Here is a 7,055-nt window from a genome sequence, read left to right on the forward strand (position 1 = left end):
TGAATCAGTGCACGGATGGATCCATAAAATGAACCACCGTATCGCAGTCAGTTAATAAAAAAGAGGAAGAAAAATCAGAAAAGGGGCAGTTGATTTGGAAGAAGAGGAGGAGGAGGGGAAGAAGGATGGTCGGCATCGATCTTACCTTGGCGGAGATGTGATTGGTGGCAATGGTAGCAACGGCTAGTGGAGGCTGAAGTTAGGGGTTGGAACGAAGGGTTTTTTTGTCCCCAAAAAAAAACCTCAAAGATCGGAATGGGAATCGCATTCCGTGGAGGGGAGTTGGGAATCACCATTCCTCCATATGGGGGAATCCCATTCCGCCTGGAATGGGAATCGGATTCCCATCCTGATCAACCAAACACTAGGAATCGGAATGACCTGATTCCGAGCTCCTATTCCCTTGAACCAAAAAGGTATAGCATCAAAAGAACTTTGACCAATCAAAGAATCCCTATGAATTGTGTTGAACACCACCTGATTGGTCACCTCCATAGTTTTCAAGGTGCCAAGGTGAGGCTAAGAGACAAGGGGGCACCATGTCACCTAGTCGGCTAGGTGGGCACCTCAGCATTGGTTAGGTGATGGATTCTTTTAAGTACAAAACATATATCCTAGGGTAGTTCCTTAGGTTCTATAACCATATTTCCTTAATAATTATTCATAATTTTTATAAGAAAAGCGTGAAAAAATATAAATTTCATGTTAAGGTTTAGAAAATCAATATATACATTATAAGAAAAAAAAGAAAATTCAAAAAATGTTGAACCCTATTCTATTATAGGAAAAGAAGAGAAAAGGTGGAAGAAGAAGAAAATTTGTTGATTAGACAAAATTTTAAGGCCTTGTTTGGTTTGTGGGAATAGGGATCTGGAATTGGAACTGTAATGGGTTATTCCGAACACCATTCCCATTCCTTTTGGAATGGCATTCCCCCATTTAAAAGAATGACCATTCCCTGCCCCTCCCTTGGGAATGAAATCCCATTCCTACTGATTCTGATTCCTTATTCTAATTCTCATTCCCATTCTTGTATGAACCAAACAGACTATGGGAATGGATCATTCCGATTCTAATTCTGGAGTATTTTGATTCTGATTCCAATTCCAATTGTGAATCAAATGGACCTTTACTTATTGGTTCAGGTTTTCAAGTCTTTTAGGGTTTAATATAGTAGGTAGCATTGTTTGTATTGATTAAATCCTAACAAATAAGAAAATAATAAAAAGAAATTAGTATATAAACATAGAAAATGAACATTTTAGTTTAAAAATATCTATTTTATAATTATAATTTTAAAAATTAAGAATATAAAAATATTTTATAAGACAACATACAAAATTGCTTGACGATTAGGTGAGGCAAGCCTCCAAGGGCACCTTATTGCCTAGACATCACCTTGACAATTATGGTAGATTATTAACTTTATATGATAAATAATCAAGATGAAAAGTAAAATAAAAAAAGGATAGAATTTCTATTTTATTTAATTAGAAAGAGAGAATAGAAAAAATAACCTCTTTATACAAGGATAGAAATTTTTTCCCTCTTTTTTTTTGTTCTTTCTTTCTTTTTCCTCTTCTCAAAACCTTTTATACATTAAAACAAAATATAAATGATATATATAACATATAATAAAATGTATTACAGACATATTAATAAAAAATACAACAATATAAACGATATTATGTAAGGCTAGTCACCTAAAAGGGTGCGGCTGGGCACCCAATTGCCTAATATCATGTCTTAGATTTTAAAATGTTTTATTTCAATCTACAAAACCTACCAAATTACTCTCTCTCTCTCTCAAACTACTAATTCTACGCATGTGGTTGTATAAACAATTCAAGTACAACCCAACTCCACTTGCTTGGATTACATAGACAGGTAAAAAGGTTATTTACCTATTTCCATGTTCCTTCTTTCTCTAAGCTCTTACTCCTGAACGTCGAGCACTGCACTTCTGAAAAACAGCCTTCAAACCTTAGTTCTTTAGAACAATATCCTCAAAGCCAGAGCAGACGGTCAGACTAGAAAAACTAGGAACCGGTCACCTGATCCATTTCAGCTCAGAATCATTTTTTTGGTAAAAAACCATTGATTTGATTAATGAACCGTTGATTTGGGCAATCGAACTGTCAACTCAAACAATGGTTTTTGATCATTTTTACTTTTTACTTTTTACTTTTTTTTTTATTTTTTGTAGAACAGATCGTTCATTTGATTCAAACAATATGGCCATTCAACCTACGAACCCGACCCAAAATGATTCCCTGACAAATTTGATTTTAAAAACCTTGCTTTGAAATGAGATTTATAGTCAGATCTCATATTCAAAAAATGAGAAAATGTACTAATTATTACAGTTGAATCAATATCAAATAATGCATTCATCCTATCTGCCTATTGGGCTTTGTAGCAATTGATTATAAGTTTATAACAATACATACTAACTTGCAATGGTTGAATATATATGAATTAGTGTGTGTACCATATTTTCCAAAAGTTGTTTTGGTAAACTGTTGCAAGTGGTTAGTTCATACCATTTGAGCATCAATTTGTGATAGTTGAATAGTTGTCTGTAATTATGGAACATAGTTCGTCATGATTTTCAAACCATTGTTGATCTGGATGGTCAGACCGTTTGGCCCAAAGCCATTGATTTGATCAACAACCTATTGACCTAGGTGGTCAAACTATTAACATGTTTGATTCAGACAACGGTTTTTGCATTTTTTATTTTAATTTTTAAATTGAAATGAACAATATGTTTAAATCGAATGGTCAAACCGTTAACCCAAAAACTAATAGTGAAAGCAGTTTCGATTCTGAGTCAATTTTTAAAACATTGTATCTCGTAATGGTAGTTTGTGAGTTTTTAGTAGCTTGGTATCAATTTCGGTTTAAAATAATCGAGTACAATTTATGATGATATGGTACAATTTTGTTATAATTGAGTATGATTTGTAATGATTAGGCCTGGTCCGCCTGGATTTGGAAGATGGAACAATACTCGTTTGGTAACAACTGAAATTCAGAATGATTAAATATAAGGTAATGATCCCCTGTAGAGAAATTATGACTATTGTTATTTGAGATCCATTGCTAGTGATAAATTAGGTTAATTTATAATTAATGACTCATTTTATCTAAACTAATAGGACCTACATTAATTTACATATAAAAGTCTTTATAAATTTAGGTCCGTTTGGTGCATCTTTTTGCATGGGCTGTCGGTTTTTTAGAAGTCTAACTGGTTGCATTTCAAGTCTTCCTCTGTATAGTTGGAGGAAGATCTTCCCACTAAAAGGTCATGCCCTAAAAAGACACAAAAAGCTCAATTCAAGCTTATTTCAAGAAGTTAGGAATAGAGTTTCTCGCCTTTTTTCGCCTCATCTTCGTATGGAAAGACATGTCTCGAACCAAATGGTCTCTAGGCCACCAAGATCTTTATCTAAAAACTCACATTGTCTTTTGGCTGTCAAATCTTCTAGAAGATCTTTCAAAAAAGACTTATCAAATGACACTTTAAATATACGAGTCTTTTATTTGTATTAGAAAATAAGATTAGAAAAAAAATCATTATTAATTTAAATCCCATAATATTTCTTTCTTGAAGGTGGAGATGATTACCTTTACCTCTTTTGAGAGTGGGATTAACCCTTTTGGGTCAAATGGGCCAACCAATATTGCTATAAAATTAAATAACAAAATTCAAAAAATAGATAAAATACAAAAAATATAGAAATTAAAAAAATTGGAAACATTTTTAACATAACAGATTCAACATATTAAACAATAATAAGTATAATAAATAAGAAATATTTTTATTAGTGATGAAAATGGAATATAAAATTTAAAACCAATTGGAAATAAAATTATTTTTCTGTACTCTCATTAAATCTCACATTAAATCCTATATTTAAGATATATGTTTCTCATCATTAAATTTTAAAAATTTGAAAACAAAACCATTTTCTTCCCTCCCGGTGGTGGGTAAGCAATTTAACCATTTGGGGTCAAATGGGTTAATCAATAATGTCATAATTCCATAATAAAAAATTAAAATAAATAAAATATAAAATACAAAAAAGGGCATACCTCTAATATTGTATATTCATTATATTAAACAAAAATAAGTATGAAATGTAAAAAGTATTTTTACTAATAATGAAAATGGAATGCCAAATTTAAAATCAATCTAGAAATGAAATGATGTCATAGTCAAATAATAAATAAAAAAAATACAAAGAATCACAAAAATTAAAAAAAAATAAAAAAATTCGGACATATGTCTAATGTTATATATTTATAAAAAAATAAAATATTGGGTACATTTCTAATATAATACATCTATTCTATATATATAAAGCAAGGTTGTCCATGTTATCATGCCTCTCTTTACTCCAAACCCCCTCTTAATTTCATTTTCTTTTTGAATTTTGTATTTTTTAATTCCACATAATTGGCCATTAAACCAATAAGGAAATAACATAGGCTAAATTATCTCAAAACAACCAATAGATAAAGAAATAGAGATTTGTTTTTCTAATGTCTAGCCAAGTGGCACCACTATCTCCTACTTTCTCCTAAATTATCTCTAATTCCCATTTATCATCTCCTCCACTTTTTAACTATATCTATCTAAAGAAAGTTTGAATTAAAAAAACTTAAAAATTATTTAATTATTATAACAAAATTGTATAATAACTTCAAAATATTTACTAAAACACAAAACCAATTCTAATAGATTTAATAATATTCATATCATTAATAATGTTATATTTTTACAAAATTCATCAAAAAATTATGTACTAACAATATAAATTATAATTTTATGGATTATTCAATTTAAATGTTATTCAAATAATAAAAATTTAACATTAAAAATAAAATATTATTTAAATATTTTGATAACAAAATATTAAAAATAACTAAATAATTATATCATAAATATTTAATATTATGTAATGACTTCAAAATAAATAAATTCAAATAACGAAAAATTTTAAATATTTTACATATTATTTAAATATTTAAACAACTAAATATTTAACATAACTAAAATTTAAATAGTTAAAATAATGAAATTATGTAATAAATTTAAAAAAATCTTAAAAGTAGAAAAACAATTTTAATAGATTTCACAATATTCAAATTAATAATATTTTAATATTTTACAAAATTAATAACAAAATTGTAATAATAGTGTAAATTATAATTTTATGCATTATTAAATTCAATAAATAATTAATATTTTAAAATTTTAAATAATGATATGTTTAAATAACTAAATAATATTGTCCACTTATATAAATTAATAATTCTAGAAAATTACTTTCAGAAAATAATATTTATTAATGATAATTTTGAAATCTTAATCTACATTTGTTATATATTTATACATACTTAAATTAATATTTGTTGTATTTTCAGTGATTATTTATTTTATTTTCCTTATAAATATATTTTCAATAATTATGTATAAATATATATTTTTATTTAACAGAAACTTTTTAATAAATATTGGACATTAAAGTACTGTTATTTAAATTTTTAAATTTAATTTATTGTACTTATTGTATTTTTTTTATAAGTTTGTTTTTAATAATTATGTATTTTTGGTAAAATTTATTATAATATTTATTAGATATTAAACTTTTATTTGAGATTACACCATTTATTAACTAATTTAATATATTTTCAGTATTTATTGCATTTTTGTAATTATTTTATTTATTGTATTTTCATTATAAATTCATTTGCAATAATTATGTATTTTTTTCTATAAATTTCAATAATTATTGGAGATTAAACTGTTATTATTTATTAGAAATTCATTTTTAATTTATTTGTTTGGTCAACCAAGTCGACCTAGTCAAGTTGGGGAGTTGGTCACCCAAAACCGACTGACCATTAGTGAAAATTAGCCAACCCAAGTTGTATTGGTCTATTAGTCAATTAAAAAAAATTAAACTAACACAATTAAATTTAAATTTATAAAATTAGTGGTATTATTAAAAAATACATTAAAAAATAAATTTATGATATAAAATATTTTAAAATAAGAAATATGAGAATTTCCCACTTTTTGTATTAAAAAAATTATATTGTAGTATATATATATATATATATATATATATATATATATATTATATGGTTAGGTCGGGTCGGGTCGGTTTACAAGTGGCTAAACCAAAATTGACCCAACCTAGTCAAGTTGGGAAATTGTTGAACCAAAGCTGATATGAAATACTTGAAAATTGACAAACTTGGGTCGAGTTGGTCAAATTGGTTGTTTTCATCGGTTTGATGAATAACCCTAGATGAAATTAATTATTATTATTTTTGTATTGCAAAAAAATTATTAAAAGTAGTATATAAAATATAAATAATTATTAATTATTTAAAAAGTTAAAATATAAAACAATTGTATACTCTAATGTGTTTCTATTATTTAGCTTTCGCTTAACAAAGCCTATGCATCACATGGGTCCCTGCTAGTTTATTATATAAAACAAAAATAACTACTATACATAAGAAATAATTTTATCAATAATGAAAATGTAATATAAAATTTAATGTCAACCTAGAAATCCAACTATTTTTCTTTTTGGGTGGTGAGTTAGTGGTTTGGCTCAAATGGATTGACCAATGATAAGATAGTTAAATAATAAATATTGAAAAAATAAAAAAAAAAGTATAAGTACAAGTACTTAAAAGAATATATAAAAATTACATATTAATTATGTCAAACAAAAATTGTGTGACAAGTAAAAATTATTTATATAAAATAGATGAATATATAATGTAAAATTGGTCCGAAAGTAAAGTTATATTCTTATCTATATGGTGGGTCAATGATCTAATTTTTCAAAGAAACTCACGATGTCATAATTGAATAATGAACATTAAAGAAAAGATAGTACACAAAAAAAATGACAAAATTTTGTCAAAATTATTTGGTGACATTTCTAATGTTATATATTCAACATATTAAATAAAGATAATTGTTAAAATAAAAATTATTTTTATTTATTACAAAAATGCAATAC

The sequence above is a fragment of the Nelumbo nucifera genome, chromosome 1, assembly GCF_055504915.1.
Source record: "Nelumbo nucifera cultivar China Antique chromosome 1, China Antique-T2T, whole genome shotgun sequence".
Lineage (NCBI taxonomy): Eukaryota > Viridiplantae > Streptophyta > Magnoliopsida > Proteales > Nelumbonaceae > Nelumbo > Nelumbo nucifera.